At 54.7% G+C, this 19,543-nt stretch overlaps 1 long non-coding RNA gene across 1 annotated transcript; it reads right to left on the bottom strand.

Moving 5' to 3' along the window:
- Positions 1-1,877: 1,877 nt before the first annotated feature.
- On the bottom strand, positions 1,878-8,022 carry LOC122101883. The gene is made up of 3 exons (XR_006146424.1): positions 7,949-8,022; positions 6,168-6,346; positions 1,878-2,112 (listed from the first exon to the last, which is right to left on the bottom strand). It is a non-coding gene; the product is annotated as an uncharacterized LOC122101883 (long non-coding RNA).
- Positions 8,023-19,543: the final 11,521 nt, after the last annotated feature.

Here is a 19,543-nt window from a genome sequence, read left to right as displayed (position 1 = left end):
CTCTGAACCCATACTCACATCTTAACATGTGCCTTAGCCCACACTCATACCCTAAGACATACCCTAAGCCACTCAGCAATCTTATGCCTCACCCTAAACCAGCTGCTAATCCAAATCCATAACTGTATGACTAACACTTTCTACAACTCCCCAAACCTACATTAACCCTTTACTAACTAATTACCTAATCCTCAATTGTTCCATACCCACTCTGAAGACCGCTCCATAACATATCCATCATCCTAACCCATCCCACAAAGTTCTTCCTTGCCCGTTCCCAAACTAACCCTGAACCTAACTTTAACATGTATTTTAACCCTAACAGATTTCACTATAGCACCCTAATACATTACACATACTCTAGACACTAACACATATGGTTATAAATAGCCTAACATATACTCTATAAACCATACACGTAACCTTACATGTACCCTGAATGTACCCTAGCATACTCTAACCCTGACCTTAACATATACCATAACATGTACTCTAACAAGCACCCTGACACATACTCTAAAAAACTGTAACCATAAAACATATCCAAACATACACTCTAATACAAGCTCTAAACACTTACATATATCCTACAAGTACTCTAAAATGTACTTCGAGTATTACAAGTACCCTAAAGTGTGCACAACACAGGTAACCTTACATCTGCCCCAAACGTATAAGTACCCAAACATGTTCTCTATAAACCTAACCTTAGCCTAACCCATTCCATAATCCAAATGCTAATCCCTTCCATAACTCCTAACTTCACCAGATCCCTAACCCATTCTCTAACCAATCCATTATCATACGGTAACATTGACCCTAACACTAACTTAACTCTTCATACAAACCTGCTCTGTTTGGCTAATCGAAAACCCAACACCTAATCTAACCTATTTCTGATCCATAACAAAAAATTTAATTCTAACTTCCACCCTGAGTAGCCCTAAAACACCCAAACTTAACCCTACCCTTAGCATCAACAACCCTACACCTATAACCAATTCCTCAACAATTCTTCCATAACCTTATGCCTCTCATAGCTTTGGGAAGTTGGTCAAAGCTCCTGAATGTGTTAGGTACACACCTAGTAAATGGATTTGAGTTAGCTCACAGCTCAGGATAGAGGGCAGGGTTGGGGCCTAGAATCATCAAAGTTGTTCTGACTAGTAACAACTTACCAAGCAGGAAGGAGTAGGCCTCCCTTCCTCACAAATGCCTTCACCCCTTCTCCAGGTACCATAAGCACAGATGAAAGCATGGTAGAGATGAGGATGGAAGCCTAAGTTGGGACTCAGTCTGCCAAAGCATACACTGAGTTGTAGAGCAAGATTCTACATGCATAATTCAAAGTGTGGGAACTCTCCCCAGCTTCTCCTGACACTCAGTATATTTTCTCCTCAAAGTGCCTACAGGCAGAGGCAGGCAACTACCAACAAAGGATAGGCATCCAGGAGCCCTGTCACAGACAAGGGGGACCTGGTATGTCTGACAGGGAAAAGAAAAAGGCTAGGTTACGCCTTCTGCTTCCCTCAAAAAATCCTTATCATAATGTTGACATGACTCCAGTCTACAGGAACTGATTGGCTTCTAAGGCATAAAATGGAGAGCTTAGTGTTGAGGTGTTGCCCTAGCCTGTGAAGAGCCCTGAACCTATGTTCAACAAAGCAAATTGAAATACCTTGGAATGCCTGACAAAATGTCTGTAAGGTGTATGTAATGAAAACATAAACATGTGTCATACATCCTCTCACCCCCTAACCACCATACCTTATGCAGGACATAGCTGAAAGCTCAGTAAAGACTTGGTGACATGGATACAGGCCTGGGATGAGCCTAATGTGTTCAAATTTGTTCTGACAGGTATCAACTTACCAAGCAGGAAGGGAGAGGCTTCACCTCCTTCTCCAGGCCCAAGTGTAGACATGAAAGTATAGATGAAAACTTGATGCAGACTTGGAGAAATGCCAGCGGCAAGAGCAAGTGCTGATGGGATCCGATCCGTCCAGACCATCCCACATTGGTCTATACACCATGAACCTATATTCGCGATTCCAAGCTTCCAGGCTCTCCCCATTTTATCCTGAGACTCTGCATGTTTTCTTCTTAAAATGCCTATAGTCAGAGGAAGACAACATGCATCAAAAGCTGGAAATCAAGGAAAACAAAGGCTAGAGAGAAAGAACCAGGGCCAAGAGCTGAGGCACTTGCCTAACTTGTGGGAGGCCCTGGAACACAATACCACTGGAATTCACCGACAGGAAATTGAAACACTTTTGTGTACCTAGTAACGTGTAAAAGAGGGCTAGGAACATGGCTTAGTGGCAGAGTGCTTGCTAGCATGCATGAAGCCCTGGGTTCAAATCCTAAATACCAGATACACAGAAAAATCTGGAAATGGTGCTGTGGCTCAAGTGATAGAGTGCTAGCCCTGAGTGAAAGAGCTCAGGGACATTGCCCAGGCTATAAGTTCAAGCCCCAGGACAGGCAAAAAAAATGTATTAAATACCTATATTATGAAAACAAAAATGTCTTTGTGCTGGTCCTGAGGCTTGAACTAGGGGCCTGGGTGCTCTCCCTGAGTTGTTTTTGTTCAGTGCCAGTGCTGTACCACTTGAGCCACAGCTCCACTTCTAGATGAGCCAGAATAGGAATTGGACATCCTTTAGAGCAGGCCTAGTCAGAGCTGGCCGAAACTGGAGCTGTTGCCAACAAGGGAAAGGCCCGGACATACAGAAAGCCCAAACCAGGAACTCAGGGAAAGCCCAGACCCAGGGAATGATGAGACCTGGGGAAGGCCGAGACCCAAGGAAGGCCTGGACCCAGGGAAGGCCTGGGGAAAGAACAGGACTCTGGGAAGGGATGGATGCAGGCAAGGCCCAGATTCAAGAAAAAATGGGACTCAGGGAGGCCTGGACCCAGGGAAGCCCTGGACTCGGATATGTGTACTTGCTGCAGATGTGCAGCCAGCTACAGAGGCCTGGTGTGGGACCTGCCTGGTGTGGGGGCTGGTATAGGGCCTGGCGTGGGGCCTGCATGCTGTGGGGCCTGCCTGGAGTGGGGCCTGGTGTGGGACCTGCCTGGTATGGGGCCTGCCTGGTGTGGGGCCTGGTATGGGGCCTGCCTGGTATGGGGCATGCTGTAAGGGCTGCCTGGTTTGAAGCCTGGTATGGGGCCTGGTGTGGGACCTGCCTGATGTGGGGCCTGGTATGGGGCCTGGTGTGGGGCCTGCCTAGTGTGGGGCCTGTTGTGGGACCTGATGTAGGGCTTGGTGTGGGGCCTGGTGTGAGACCTGCCTGGTGTGGGGCCTGGTGTGGGACCTGGTGTGGGACCTGCCTGGTGTGGGCCCTGGCATGGGGCCTGGTGTGGGACCTGCCTGGTGTGGGGCATGCCTGGTGTGGGGCATGCCTGGTGTGGAGCCTGGCGTGGGGGCTGCCTGGTGTGGGGCGTGATGTGGGACCTGCCTGGTATGAGGCCTGGTGTGCGGCCTGCCTGGAGTGGGGCCTGGTGTGGGGCCTGGCATGGGATCTGGCATGGGGCCTGGTGTGGGGCCGGCCTAGCATGGGACCTGCCTGGTGTGGGGCCTGCCTGGTGTGGGACCTGCCTGGTGTGGAGCCTGGCATGGGGCCTGCCTGGTGTGGGCCTGGTATAGGACCTGGCATGGGCCTGATGTGAGGCCTGCCTGGTGTGGGGCCTGCCTGGTGTGGGGCCTGCTTGGTGTGGGGCCTGGCGTGGGGTCTGGTGTGGGGCCTGCCTGGTGTGGGGCCTGGTGTGGGGTCTGCCTGGTGTGGGGCATGCCTGAAGTGGGGCCTGGTGTGGGGCTTGGCGTAGGGCCTACTATGTGACCTAGTGTGGGGCATGGTGTGGGGCCTGCCTGGTGTGGGGTCTGGCTTGGGGCCTGATGTGGGACCTGCCTGGTGTGGGGCCTGCCTGGTGTGGAGCCCGGCATGGGGCCTGATGTGGGACATGCCTGGTGTGGGGCCTGCCTGGTGTGGAGCTCGGCATGGGGCCTGGCGTGGGGCCTGGTATGGGGCCTGCTTGGTGTGGGGACTGGTATGAGGCCTGCCTGGTATGGGGCCTGGTGTGGTCCCTGACGTGAGGCCTGGCGTGAAGCCTGACATGGGGCTTAGTATGTGACTTGGTATGGGGCATGGTGTGGGGCCTGCCTGGTGTGGGGCCTGGCTTGGGGCATGGTGTGGGGCCTGCCTGGTGTGGGGCCTGCCTGGTGTGGAGCCCGGCAAGGGGCCTGCCTTGTGTGGGGCTTGGTGTGGGGCTTGCTTGGTGTGGGGCCTGGTGTGAGGCCTGCCTGGTATAGGGCCTGGTGTGGTCCCTGACTTGAGGCCTGGCATGAAGCCTGACGTGGGGCCTAGTGTGTGACCTGGAGTGGGGCATGGTGTGGGGCCTGCCTGGTATAGGTCCTGGTATGGGGCCTGGAGTGGGACCTGCCTGGTGTGGGGCCTGGTGTGGGGCCTGGTATGGGGCCTGGTGTGGGGCCTGCCTGGTGTGGGGCCTGGTGTGGGGCCAGGTATGGGGCCTGGCATGTGGCCTGGCATGAGGCCTGGCGTGGGGGCTGCCTGGTGTGGGGCCTGGTATGGGGCCTGGCATGAGGCCTGGCGTGGGGGCTGCCTGTTGTGAGGCCTGGTGTGGGACCTACCTGGTGTGAAGCCTGCCCGATGTGGGGCCTGGTGTGGGGCGTGGTGTGGGGCTTGCCCAACGTGGGGTACGGTGTAGGATCTGCCTGGTGTGAGTCCTGCCTGGTGTGGGCCCTGATGTGGGGCCTGCCTGGTGCAGGACCTGCTTGGTGCGGGGCCTGTTTGGTGCGGGGCCTGGTGTGGGGCCTGGCGTGGGGCCTGCCTGGTGTGGGGCCTGGTGTGGGGCCCACCGGGTGTAGGGCCTGGTGTGGGCCTTGCCTGGTATGGGTCCTGCCTGGTGTGGGGCCTGGTGTGAGTCCTGCCTGGTGTGGGGCCTGATGTGGGGCCTGCCTGGTGCGGGGCCTGCCTGGTGTGGGGCCTGGTGTGGGGCCTGCTTGGTGCAGGGCCTGCCTGGTGTGGGGCCCGGTGTGGGGCCTGCCTGGTGTGGGTCCTGCGTGGCGTGGGGCCTAGTGTGGGGCGTGGTGTGGGGCCTGGCGTGGGGCCTGCCTGATGTGGGGCCTGCCTGGTGTTGGGACTGGCGTGGGGTGGGGCCTACCTGGTGTGGGGCCTGCCTGGTGTGGGGCCTGCCTGGTGTGGGGCCCGCCTGGTGTGGGGCCTGCCTGGTGTGGGGCCTGCCTGGTGTGGGGCCTACCTGGTGTGGGGCCTGCCTGGTGTGGGACCTGCCTGTTGTGAGGCCTGGTATGGGGCCTGGTGTGGGCCCTGGCGTGAGGCCTAGTGTGTGACCTGGCGTGGGGCATACTATGGGGCCTGGTGTGGGGCCTGGCGTGGGGCCTGGTGTGGGACCTGCCTGGTACGAGGCCTGGTGTAGGGCCTGCCTAGTATGAGGCCTGCCTGGTGTGTGGCCTGCCTGGTGTGGGGCATAGTGTGGGGCCTGCCTGCTGTGGGGCCTGCCTGCTGTGGGGCCTGGTGTGGGGCATGGTGTAGAACCTGCTTGGTCTGGGACATGGTGTGGAACCTGCTTGGTCTGGGGTGTGCCTGGAGTGGGGCCTGGTGTGGGGCCTCCCTGGCGTGGGACCTGCCTGCCGTGGGTCCTGGCTTCATCAAAGTCACCTCAGAATGTGCTCAAATGACACATGGGGAGAGACAAGCCACACTGCTCACACACTTCCACTGACACCGCACCCAGGCCTGGGCCTAGACAGCTCCGGACACCTGGCTCAGGGACTGGCAGCACCGCAGTCACCTCAGGAGGGACACAAATGACACACCGGGAGAGGCAGGGCCCACTGTTCCACACACTTCCACAGACACCCACACCCAGGCTCTGGGCCTAGACACCCACACCCAGGCTCTGGGCCTAGACACCCACACCCAGGCTCTGGGCCTAGACACCCACACCCAGGCTCTGGGCCTAGACACCCACACCCAGGCTCTGGGCCTAGACAGCTCCGGACGCCTGGCTCAGGGACTGGCCGCAACGAAATCACCTCAGGAAGGACACAAATGACATACCGGGAGAGGCAGGCCGCACTGCTCTACCCTGTCCTCCACCAGCACCACCCCAGGCCCCATCCGCACCTGGCCGGAGACCGCTCGTCCTCTGCTTAGTTCAGCTCATCCTCCGCAGTCGCCTCATGGTCCGCTCAGGGCCCGCGTCCTGCCTTCTCCACAGACAAGCTGACCGCCCAGAGCCCGCGTCCTCCAGGCGCTTCCTCCTGAGAAAAGCCACCGGCACCTGACAGTGCACCCGCCCAGCTCTGCAGGAAGGCCACAGCGCGCTCAGAGGAAGGAGCTGCTGGAGTCTGCCGCCTCAGACAGAACCGACCTAAACCAGTCCAGCCCTCCAGTCCACCCCCGCCCCACTCACTTCCTCTCTCCTGCCCCGCCCCTCATGCGCTCTGCCCCCGCAAGCCCCGCCCATACCTGCTCACTCCCAATCTAGTTCCACCCTTCCCAGGCTCTGTCCCCGAAGCCCCACCCCTGGGCCACTCACTTCCTCTCTCTAGTCCCGCCCCTCCCCGTTCTCCCGCACAAGCTCGGCCCCGGGCTGGGTTCACCTCGGGCGGCTCCCTTCCAGGCTGGGCTGTGGGCACTGGCCACGAAGCTCAGTGGCGGCCTCGGGGCGTGCTGCAAGGCCCTATGGGCCTGGAAGCAGGGAATAACCGCAGGAACCAGCCTCTGTGCCAGCACAGCCTGGGGCTCTAGGGGAGGGTAGGGGTCACCAGCATGGAGTCAGGCCCTGTCTGCATGTCGGGAACCCCGCAGTAGCCCTGTAGTAGCTCCCCGGGCCCGCCCTGTCCTGCAAAGCGCCACTGGCTACACCCCACTCCCCACAGGCCCCTCCCTGGTCCAGCAGAGCCCCGCAGGCCCTGCCCTGCTCCTGCAAAGCACCACTGGCTCCACCCCACTCCCCGCAGGCCCCTCCCTGGTCTAGCAGAGCTCTGCAGGCCCCGCCCTGCTCCTGCAAAGTGCAGCTGGATCCATCCTGCTCCCCACTGGCCCCGCCCTGCTCCCAGCCCCGCCCTGCTCCTGCAAAGCGCTGCTGGCTCCGCCCGCTCCCCACAGGCCCCGCCCCGCTCCTACACAGCCAGAAGACCCCGCCCCACTCCACAGGCCCCGCCCTGGTTCTGCACAGCCGGAAGACCCTGCCCCACTCCACAGGCCCCGCCCTGGTTCCCACATAGGCCCCGCCCACCCTGCACCTAGAGGTGACCCAGCAGCAGGCAGCCGACCAATGGTGGTGGGCCAGCGATGCAGGGTGCGCTGGTGATAATCATGGGAGTCCGCAGCCGCAGGGCCCAGGGCCAATCTCGGGGGGAGGAGTGGCAGAGGGGGAGGAGGAGGTTAGGCAAGCGCCCGTGGGCGGGGCCAGCGGGATGGGCTGTGGGGCGGGGCCGGGATTTCCCGCCAAGGCCCTCTCGGTGGGGCGTGAGGCCTAGTGTGTGACCTGGCATGGGGCATGCTGTGGGGCCTGGTGTGGGGCCTTGGTGTGGGACCTGCCTGCTATGAGGCCTAGTGTGGGGACTGCCTAGTATGAGGCCTGCCTGGTGTGGGGCCTGCCCGGTGTGGGGCCTGTGAGGCCTGCCTGGTGTAGGGCCTGCCTGCCGTGGGGCCTGGCTTCATCAAAGTCACCTCAGAATGTGCTCAAATGACACACCGGGAGAGGCCGGCCGCACTGCTTCACACCCTTCCACAGACACCCGCACCCAGGCCTGGGCCTAGACACAGCTCTGGACGCCTGGCTCAGGCCTAAACGCACCAAAGTCACCTCAGGAAGGACACAAATGATACACCGGGAGAGACAGGCCGCACTGCTCCACCCTGTGCCCCACCAGCACCACCCCAGGCCCTGTCCGCACCTGGCCGGAGGCCGCTCGTCCTCGCTCAGCTCCACTCGTCCTCCGCAGGCGCCTCAAGGTCCGCTCAGCTCCGCTCGTCCTCGCTCAGCTCCGCTCGTCCTCCACAGGCGCCTCACGGTCCGCTCAGCTCCGCTCATCTTCTGCAGGCGCCTCAGGGTCCGCTCAGCTCCGCTCATCTTCTGCAGGCGCCTCAGGGTCCGCTCAGCTCCACTCATCCTCCGCAGGCGCCTCACAGTCCGCTCAGCTCCGCTCATCTTCTGCAGGCGCCTCAGGGTCCGCTCAGCTCCGCTCGTCCTCCGCAGGCGCCTCAGGGTCCGCTCAGCTCCGCTCGTCCTCCGCAGGCGCCTCAGGGTCCGCTCCGCTCTGCTCATCTTCTGCAGGCGCCTCAGGGTCTGCTCAGCTCCGCTCATCTTCTGCAGGCGCCTCAGGGTCCGCTCCGCTCCGCTCGTCCTCCGCAGGCGCCTCAGGGTCTGCTCAGCTCCGCTCATCTTCTGCAGGCGCCTCAGGGTCCGCTCAGCTCCGCTCGTCCTCCGCAGGCGCCTCAGGGTCCGCTCCGCTCCGCTCGTCCTCCGCAGGCGCCTCAGGGTCCGCTCAGCTCCGCTCGTCCTCCGCAGGCGCCTCAGGGTCCGCTCAGCTCCGCTCCGCTCGTCCTCCGCAGGCGCCTCAGGGTCCGCTCCGCTCCGCTCGTCCTCCGCAGTCGCCTCAGGGTCCGCTCAGCTCCGCTCGTCCTCCGCAGGCGCCTCAGGGTCCGCTCAGCTCCGCTCATCTTCTGCAAGCGCCTCACGGTCCGCTCGTCCTCCGCAGGCGCCTCACGGTCCGCTCAGCTCCGCTCGTCCTCCGCAGGCGCCTCAGGGTCCGCTCAGCTCCGCTCGTCCTCCGCAGGCGCCTCACGGTCCGCTCAGCTCCGCTCGTCCTCCGCAGGCGCCTCACGGTCCGCTCAGGCCCCGCGTCCCGCCTTCTCCACAGACAAGCTGACCGCGCAGAGCCCGCGTCCTCCAGGCGCTTCCTCCGGAGAAAAGCCGCCGGCGCCTGACAGGACCGGGTCGGAAGCCCAGCCCGCCACAAGACCACAGTGCGCCCGCCCAGCTCGGCAGGCCCAAACGCCACCGCGCGCGCTCAGAGGAAGGAGCTGACGAGCCGCCCGCGGGTCTGCAGCCTCAGACAGAACCCGCCAAAACTGGTCCAGCCCTCCGGCCCGCCCCCGCCCCGCTCACTTCCTCTCTCCTGCCCCGCCCCTCACGTGCTCTGCCCCACAAGCCCCGCCCATATCCTGCTCACTCCCAATCTAGTTCTGCCCTTCCCATGCTCTGTCCCCCGAAGCCCCGCCCCTGGACCACTCACTTCCTCTCTCTAGTCCCGCCCCTCCCCCCTCCCGCACAGGCCCCGCCCTGGTCCAGCAGAGCCCCGCAGGCCCCGCCCTGCTCCCGGCCCCGCCCTGGTCTCCGCAGAGGCCCCGCCCACCCTGCGCCGAGAGGCGACCCAGCAGCAGGCAGCCGACCAATGGTGGCGGGCCAGCGCTGCAGGATGCGCTGGTGGTGGTCATGGGAGTCGGCAGCCGCGGGGTCTGCGGCCAATCTCGGAGGAGGAGTGGCAGAGGGGGAGGAGGAGGGGCTAAAGCGAGCGCCCGTGGGCGGGGCCAGCAGGGTGGGCTGTGGGGCGGGGCCGGGATTTCCCGCCAAGGTGGTGGTGCTTGTGAGGCTTGGCGGTGCAGGGATTTCCCGCCAAGGTGGTGGTGCTTGTGAGGCTTGGAGGCGCAAGGTGTGGGGGGCGGGGCCGGGATTTCCCGCCAAGCCCCTCTCGGTGGCCGCTGTGCTTGTGAGGCTTGGAGGCGCAGGGTGTGGCACAGGGGCAGGGCTGGATTTCCTGTGGGGCGGGGCCGGGAGGGGAGGGGCCTGAGGGGGCGGGGCTGTGGGGAGGGGCTTGTCGGGCTGGGCGGGGCTAGGAGTTCCTGGGCGCGGTGGCCCAGGGCAGTGCAGCAGCAGTGGCGGGAAGTCAGAGGTGCCAGGGCCCACGGGCGGAGCGCTGGACGGGCTGGCACCACCTGGGTTCGAGACCCGTAAGGAAAAAAGAAAAGAAAAGCACAAATAAGTCCCGAACCCGCGTGATCCGACCCCGTACTGGAACTCAGCACACCTGTGCGGGAGGGGGAGAGGAGTCCGCGTCTGTGCAGGGGTGAGGGGAGGGTTACTGGGGTCAGGAGGAGGGCTCAGGTGGAGGAGGGCTCAGATGGAGGAGGGATCAGGTGGAGGGAGGTCAGATGGAGGAGGGTCAAGTGGAGGAGGGATCAGATGGAGGGAGGTCAGGTGGAGGGAGGTCAGGTGGAGGAGGGATCAGGTGGAAGGAGGTCAGGTGGAGGGAGGTCAGGTGGAGGGAGGTCAGGTGGAGGAGGGATCAGGTGGAGGAGGGATCAGGTGGAGGGAGGTCAGGTGGAGGAGGGATCAGGTGAAGGAAGGTCAGGTGGAGGAGGGATCAGGTGGAGGGAGGTCAGGTGGAGGGAGGTCAGGTGGAGGGAGGTCAGGTGGAGGAGGGATCAGGTAGAGGGATCAGGTGGAGGGAGGTCAGGTGGAGGAGGGCTCAGGTGGAGGAGGGATCAGGTAGAGGAGGGATCAGATGGAGGAGGGCTCAGGTGGAGGAGTCAGATGGAGGAGGAGTCAGATGGAGGAGGGTTCAGGTGGAGGGGGTCAGGTGGAGGGAGGTTAGGTGGAGGAGAGATCAGATGGAGGAGGGCTCAGGTGGAGGGGTCAGGAGGAGGGGTCAGGAGATAGGGGTCAGGTGGACAGGGGATGGTAGAAGGGGGCAGGATCCCCTCCTCTGAGCCCAGGGGCATTAAGGGACAGGGATGAGTGGCCGTGGGGTGGTCAGAACTTGAAGACAAGGGACCGGGCAGGGGCTGAGATCAAAGGCGGCAGCAGAGATGTCTCCTAGACTTAGGGGACAGGGTCTCCTGGGGTTCAGGTCTCCTAGACCTGAGGGTCAAGGTCTCCTGAGGTCAGGGTCTCCTAGAGGACAGGGTCTCCTGGGGGACAGAGTCTCCTAGGCCTGGGGTCAGGGTCTCCTGGAGGTCAAGGTCTTTCTGGGGTTTCATTAATGTTCCTGGGTCATCTTCAGTGGCCTGAGGTCTGGAGTCAGTGTCTTCCCAAAGAGCAGCAGAGGCTGAGAGTGGGTACAGCAGGTGGCTGGCATGTGGCATGTGCTGGGGACCTAACCCTGTGCCTCAGGCTGCCCAGGATTCCTCCCAGGTGACAGCTGCTGGGTATGTGGAGGGGAGGTGCTAAGTGTCCCCATGGAGGGTCTGACTGCTGAGTATCCCCACAGTGAGCCTGCATGCTGAGTGTCCCTGTGGTGGCTGAATGTCACCATGGCGGGCCTGAGTGCTGAGTGTCCCTGTGGTGGCTGAGTGCTGAGTGTCCCCACAGTGAGCCTGAGTGCTGAGTGTCCCTGTGGTGGCTGAGTGTGCCCACGGCAGGCCTGAGTGCTGAGGCACCCTTACTACACCCAAACACCAACGTCTTTCGTAATGCATACCCTACATGTACCTTTAATATATACCACAACACATACCTAAACCATAACACATACCCTAACTGTAACACAAACCCTGCCACATACTATAAATTTTACCTTACCCTAATACATACCATAACATACACTCTAAACACTAACATGTATCATAGCAGTAACTGTTATGTGAACTTTGAGCCATACAGTTACTCTTACATATACCCTAGCATGTACCCCAAACACTCTAATGTATACCCTAACCGAAGATAAAAATTAAAAGATACCCTAACGTTTACCCTAGACATAACATGTACCCTAACCCTATCATATACTGTAGACCTTACATATACCCTAACAAGTACCCTAAACTTATGCCAACACACATCCTAACATGTTGCCTAACCGAAATCATAACCATAACCCTGAGACATGCCCAAACATGTTCCCTAAATCTAACACATTAATGTGTCTCCTAACAAGTACTCTATCGTGTACTATAAGTCATACATGTACCAGTATATTTACCCTAACATGTGCCAAACATACCATGTATCCTAGTATGTACTCAAAACACTTATTCATATCCTAACAAGTACTCTAGCACATACTCAAAACCATACAGGAACCCTTACATGCACCATAACATGTACCCAAGAGTAAACTAATATACACCCTAATATGTGTCCTAGCTTTAACATGTATCTTAACCATAACAGATTTCCCAATAGTATTTTCACTCTAACACACTAAACATGCTTTAGACACTAACACATATGGTAACAAGAACCCTAACATATACTCTATAACTCATACAGGTAACCCTTACATGTACCCTGAATGTACCCTAACATACTCTAACCAAAACCTTAATCCTGACCTTAACATATACCCTAACATGTACCCTAGCCACTAACACATGCTCTAACAAGCATCCTAACCCATACTCTAATAAATACATGTGCCCATACATGTACTCTAACATGTACCTCCAACACCCTAACATGTTCCTTAACCCTAAGATATACCCTAATATACACCCTAATATGCCCTAACAAATATTTTAATCTACACAGGTACCCCAATGGGTACCGCCAATGTACCATAGCACATATCCTAACATGTGCCCTAACCCTAACAGTAACCATAACCCTACCCCAATTGAGTACCCTAACACTAACACATTCTGTAACATACCCTAATGTGTGCTCTAACCCTAACCCAGACCATAACACCAACAAATCAATTATACTAACTCTAACATATACCCTAAAATGTACCCCAACACATACCCTGACACATATCCTAACACATACCCCAATACATATCAGATATATTAACAAAATGTACTGTAAACCATAGTTACCCTTACATGTACCCTAACTCATACCTTAACACAAAAACTAACCCAAACCTTAATACCCTTACACATGCCCTAAGGCAAACACCAACATGTATACTAACGTGTACCTTAACCACTAATACATACGATAACAAGTACTCTTACACATACAGATACCCTCACATGCACCCTAATATGTACCCAAATGAACCTTAACACTAACTGAAACTCCAACCCTAAGTAATACCCTAATACATGCCCTAACCGTAACGCATACCCTACCCATGTACCCTAATCCTAACACATCATCTAAACCCATATCCTAATTAGTTCCCTAGAACATACTCAAAACCATGCAGGTACCCTTACAAGCACTCTAACCCCAAATGTAATCTAACATATTCCCTAACACATGTGTTAACTTTAACAAAACCATAAACCTTATACCCTGAAACATGTCCTAAACCTAACACATACCCCATCACATATCCTAACATGAACCATTAACATTAGCACATATCTTGATATGTAGCCTAACTATGAACACATACTCTAAATGATACATGTGCCTAACATGTACTCCAAATGTATGGCATAACAGTAGCCTATAACTTGCCGTGATCCTAACATGTATCCTGACATGTTCTCTAACATATATACATATCCTATCTCTGGCCAATACTAACCCCCTAATTTGTAACCTAACCATAACCCATACCTTGACATGTACCATAACTAACACATATCTTATCATGTACCTTAAAATGTGCTCTAACCTCAAAATATTATTTCAACATTAACATGTATCCTAACAAGCACCCTAACAGTACTCAAACCACCCTTACATGCACCCTAACATGTACCCCAAATGCACCCTAACAAATAATCTAACATGCCTTAGCCCTAACAGGTACCTTAACCCTGTCATTTCCTACGCTAACATGTACTCTAAATCATAGCAATACCATTACATGCCCTGTAACATGTATCCCAAACCTACCCCAATGCATGCCCTAACATGTATGCCAAAACCTAACACCCTAACATGCACCTTAAACCCAAACACTATCTGAACGTGTTCCCTAACATGTACCCCACCATACATCCTAACTCTGACCCATACTCACATCCTAGCATGTGCCCTAACCCAACTCATACCCTAATATGTACCCCAAGCTACTCACCAATCTTATGTCTTATTCTAAGCCATCTACTAACCCCAACCCATACATAACTGCACACCTAACACTTTCTGCAATCCTAACCCTAACAAGTTCACTAATCCTCACCGGTTCCATAATCAACTTTGAAGACTGCTCCATATCCATACCATATCCATAACCCCAACCCATCCCACAGAGTTCTTCCTCACACATTCCGTAACCCTAAACCTTTCCTGGACCCTTACTCTAACATTTCCTCAAGTGCATCCCCAACATCACCTTTGTTTACCATATTCCCTACACCCTTTCCTAACCTTAAGCCTGATCTATTCCATAATCCAAATGCTAGCCCTAACCTCACCAGATCGATAACTTTAACCTATAATCCTAACACTGACAATGACCCTGACTCTGACCCTAACCCACAACCCTAACCCATACCCTAGCACATGCTCCAACATGTACCCTATCAGTTATCCTAACACATACCTTTACTCTAAAACCCTAAACTGTAACACATACCCTAATAAGTACCCTAACAAATATAGTAAACAGTGTCACATTCTATCAAGTACCCTAACAAGTACTGTAAACCATACAGGTACATTTACGTACACCCTATGATCTACCTCGAATTCACCTTAACACATACCCTAACACTTGCCCTTAACCCAAACTATAACCCTAATATACACTATAGCATATACCTTAACCCTAAAAATACCCGAACTCTAACACAAACCCTGACATATACCATAAACTTCATCCTAACTCAAACACATGCCATAACGTATACTCTAAACACTAAAATGTGTGGTAACAACTACTCTTACATGCACTCTAATACATGCAGGTACTCTTATAGGTAAACTAGCATGTACCCCAAACATACCATAATACATACCTTAACCCTAAGCCAAACCATAACAAATACTCTAACATGTACCCTACTGGTTAACACAGACCCTAACCATTATCATATACTATAAAGCTTACATATACCCTAACAAGTACCCTAAACTTATCCCAACATACTTCCTAACATGTTGCCTAACCCAAACCATAACTGTAACCTTAACACATACCCAAACACGTACTCTAACACACACTCTAAACTTTACATGTATCCTAACAAGTACTCTAACATGTACTTCAAGTCATACATGTACCCAAACATGTGACAAAACATACCCTGTTTGCTAACATGTACTCTAAACACTAACTCATACCCTAACAAGGACCATAACACTTATTCAAAACCATGCAAATACCCTTAAATACACTCAAACTTGTACCCGAAAGTAACCCAATGTACACCCTAATATGTGCACTGACTTTAACATGTCTTTTAACCCTAACAGATTTCCCAATAGTACTCTAACACATTAAACATACTCTAGACACACATACTCTAACAAATACTCTAACACATACTCTATAAAGCATACAGGTAACCTTACACGTACCCTGAATGTACCTAACATACTCTAACTCTGACCTTTACATATACCCCAAATACCTTGACACGTACTCTAAAAAATAAATGTACCCTAACACATGACTCAAACATATCCTAACATGTACCTAACCCTAACATGTACCCTAACATGCACCTTAACATCCCCTAACAAGTACTGTAAACCACACAAGTATCCTTACATGCACCCTAACATGTACCCTCAATGTTCCCTAACATATAGCCTAACATGTGCTATAGTCTTAACATGAACCTTCACCCTAACGAATCCCCTGTGAAGTATGCTAACTCTAATACATACCATAATATGTGCCCTAACACACACTCTAACATGTACCGTAACCCTAACAAATCCCCTATCAAGTACCCTAACTCTAACACATACCCTAACATGGACTCAAACACATACTCTAATATGTGCCATTATTTTAACATGTATGTTAAACCTAACAGATTCCCAATATACTGTAATACACTAAACATGCTCTGGACACGAACCCATATGGTAACAAGTACCCATTCGCATATTCTATAAACTGTACATGTACCCTGAATGTACCCTAACAAACTACAACTTCACATTTACCCTAAACGTAGCACATACCCTAATAAATACTCTAAATTCTAATACATTGTCTAAACCATACAGCTAACCTTATGTGTATCCCAAATGTGTAACCTGACACAGGCCCTAGTCCTGACACATACATGTACCCTAAAATGTTCCCTAACATATAACCCATCACACACCCTAACTCTGGCCCATACTCACACCCTAACATGTACCCTGACTGACATCCATACGCCAGCATGTACCCTAACTCTAACACCCTATGTACCTCAACTCTAAAATTTGTGGTAAACATTAACATGTACCCTAACAAGTACCCTAACGTGTACTCTAAGTGAGCCTTACATGCACCCTAACATGTACCCAAAATGCTCCTGTGCTCTGCTCTTCCACAAGCCCTGCCCCTGGGCTGCACACTTCCCTGCTCTAGGCAGAAGGTGCTCTAGGCAGGTGCCCCGTCCATGGAGGACACTGGGTGCAGTGAGGGCTGCTTCCCACCAGAGGGCGCTCTAGGTATGTGCACTGTCCTCCTCACCACCAGGGGGTGCACTGACCACTGCTTCCCACCAGAGGGCGCTCTAGCTGTGTGCACCGTCCTCCTCAGGACCCCGGGGCCTCCCACAAGCTCTGCCCCTGGCCCGTTCACTTCTCCTTTGCCACACCCCTCCTGTGCTCTGCCTCCCCACAAGCCCCGCCTCTGGACTCGTTCTTGCCCCACCCCTATCACTCTGCCCCTCCACAAGCCCCGCCCCTGGACCACTCACTTCCATGCTCTGCTCCTCCCACAAAACCAGAGGGTGCAGTGAGCACTGATTCCCACCAGAGGGCGCTCTAGGCTTGCACACTGTCCTCCTCCTCTCAAGACCTGGGGTACATTAAGGGCTGATTCCCACCAGAGGGCGCACTAGGCAGGTGAGCTCCTTGCTGCTCTCCTCGGGACCCAGGGTGCAGTGAGAGCTGATTCCCCCAGAAGGTGTCTAGGCAGGCTCATCATTATCTTCTCCTGAAGACAGGGTGAGGGGGGTGGGGGTGCAGTGAGGCTGCTTCCCACCAGAGGGCGCTCTGGGTGTGTGCACTGTCCTTCTCAGGACTAGGGTGCAGTGAACACTGATTCCCACCAGAGGGTGCTCTGGGTGTGTGCACTGTCCTTCTCAGGACTAGGGTACAGTGAACACTGATTCCCACCAGAGGGTGCTCTAGGCATGCTCACCATCCTCCTTTCTTCAAGACCAAGGGGTGCAGTGAGTGCTGATTCCCACCAGATGGTGGTCTAGCTGTGTACACGATCCTCCTCGTCTCAGGACCAGAGGGGTGCAGTGACCACTCATCCCCACCAGATGGTGCTCTAGGTGTGTGCACTGTCCTCTTCTCAGGTCCAGGGGGTGCAGTGACCACTCCTCCCCACCAGATGGTGCTCTAGCTGTGTGCACTGTCCTCTTCTTCTCAGGACCAGAGGGGTGCAGTGACCATTGATTCCCACCAGATGGTGCTCTAGCTGTGTACATGATCCTTCTCGTCTCAGGACCAGAGGGGTGCAGTGACCGCTCATTCCCACCAGATGGTGCTCTAAGTGTGTGTACCGTCCTCTTCTTCTCTGGTCCAGGGAATGCAGTGACCAATGTTTCCCACCAGATGGTGCTCTAGGCCTGCACATGATCTTCCTCATCTCAGGACCAGAGAGGTGCAGTGACCACTGCTTCCCACCAGATGGTGCTCTAGCTGTGTACATGATCCTCCTCTTCTCAGGTCCAGGGGATGCAGTGACCAATGTTTCCCACCAGATGGTGCTCTAGGCCTGCACATGATCCTCTTCATCTCAGGACCAGAGAGGTGCAGTGACCACTGCCTCCCACCAGATGGTGCTCTAGGTATGCACACTGTCCTCAGGACCCTTGGCCTCCCACAAGCCCCGCCCCTGGACCGCTCACTTCCTGCTCCTGCCCCACCCCTGCAGTGCTCCGCTCCTCCTCCTAGCCTGTAGCTGCAGCTACTTCTGCCCAGGACACTGTAAAACTTGAAGCCCTGATGAAGTGTCCCAAAGCCTCAGTGCCAGAGACAGACTAGCCTGTCTGATCCTGCTGCAAACTGTAGTGTCCGAACCCCAGAGCAGTCTTGACCCAGTGTTACAGGGAAAGGAGTCCACCACTCAGACAGCCTCACGTAAAAAGATGACTTTAGGGCTGGGAAGGTGGCTCAGTGGTAGAGTGCTTGCCTTGCATGCCTGAGGCCCTGGGTTCAATTCCTCAGCACCACATAAGCAAAAAGAAGCCGGAAGTGGCGCTGTGGCTCAAGTGGTAGAGTGCTAGCCTTGAGCTGAAGAGCTGAGGGACAGCACCCAGGCCCAGAGTTCAGGATCCACGACCAGACCCAAAAAAAAAAAAAAAAAAAAAAATTAAAAAAAAAAGATGACTTTATTGGGGAAGTGGAGAGCTAACAGGCCAGGAATGCAGCACAGACTCAGGAGCTGAAACTGCAACCCCGAACTGCCCACAAGCTAGGGTTTTTAAAGGCAACATCCACATAGTCCAGCCTGGCCACGCACAGGTGGCCAATGGGATTGTAACACCACATAAGGGTTGCATGTTTATGTCCGTGGCCAATAGGCTACAGTCCGACTCCTAGGAACTGTTGGAACTAACCTATCATTCTGGCTTGAATTGGCGGGCAAATTTGGGGTCTCCACACAAAGCAAGTGGATATTCTTACTCTTGGGGTTTGTATATTCTAGAAACATGATGTCATATAGCCCTGCATCCTTGAAGCTGGGGGCTGTTACAAAGACAGCTACAGGAGCTTTATTACAGAGATAGCTACAGGAGGATACACAATGTGCACACCGAGGCATCAACTCCCTTGAAGCAGGAGGCAATCGATCACGGGGTGGGATGCACAACGTTGCACGGCAGGCACTGCTCTAATTGGGAAGGCTATGACATAGGGCGTAAGTCCGTGTGAAATATGTTTTAAGGTCTCCCTTCATGGCCTCTGTTTTTAGTAAAGGATCAATTTCTCGGCTTAATTTTCCTCACACAGTCTGGGACCTTAACAGTCTAGGAGACCCTTCGCCCCACACCAGCTCTCAATGAATTATCTCAGTGTCAGCTCAGGCCAGCAGTCACAGCCAGCAGTGATCTGCTGGGTGCCAGGAAGGAGATGGGGCCCCAGAGGAGCCACGAGGTCCGTAGGGAGGTAGAGGCTGCCGGCAGAGGCAGGAACATTGTAATGGGTCGTGCTCCCAAAGTTCATATATGGATGCTCTCATCACCCGGTACCTGGGAATGTGACCTTATATGGAAATGGGCTTTTGGCAGGAGATCAACTCCAGTTCCTGTTGTTATTGTGCCCCTACAAGGGAGAAATTGGGTCCCAGAAATGCACCCAGGGATGATCCTCTGCAGAGATGTCACTCTGCTCTCACAGGGTCAGAAGCTGAGAGAAGACCTAGAACTCACTGTGCCTTGTACCTCCTGAGGGAATGTGGCCCAGAAGACACTCATTCCATGCTGCTAAACTTCAGAGCTATGAACACAGATCTCTAAACCAC

This window comes from Dipodomys spectabilis, unplaced genomic scaffold (genome assembly GCF_019054845.1).
Source record: "Dipodomys spectabilis isolate Male_0828 unplaced genomic scaffold, ASM1905484v1 ptg000699l, whole genome shotgun sequence".
Lineage (NCBI taxonomy): Eukaryota > Metazoa > Chordata > Mammalia > Rodentia > Heteromyidae > Dipodomys > Dipodomys spectabilis.
This window is presented reverse-complemented; position numbering and strand designations above follow the sequence as displayed.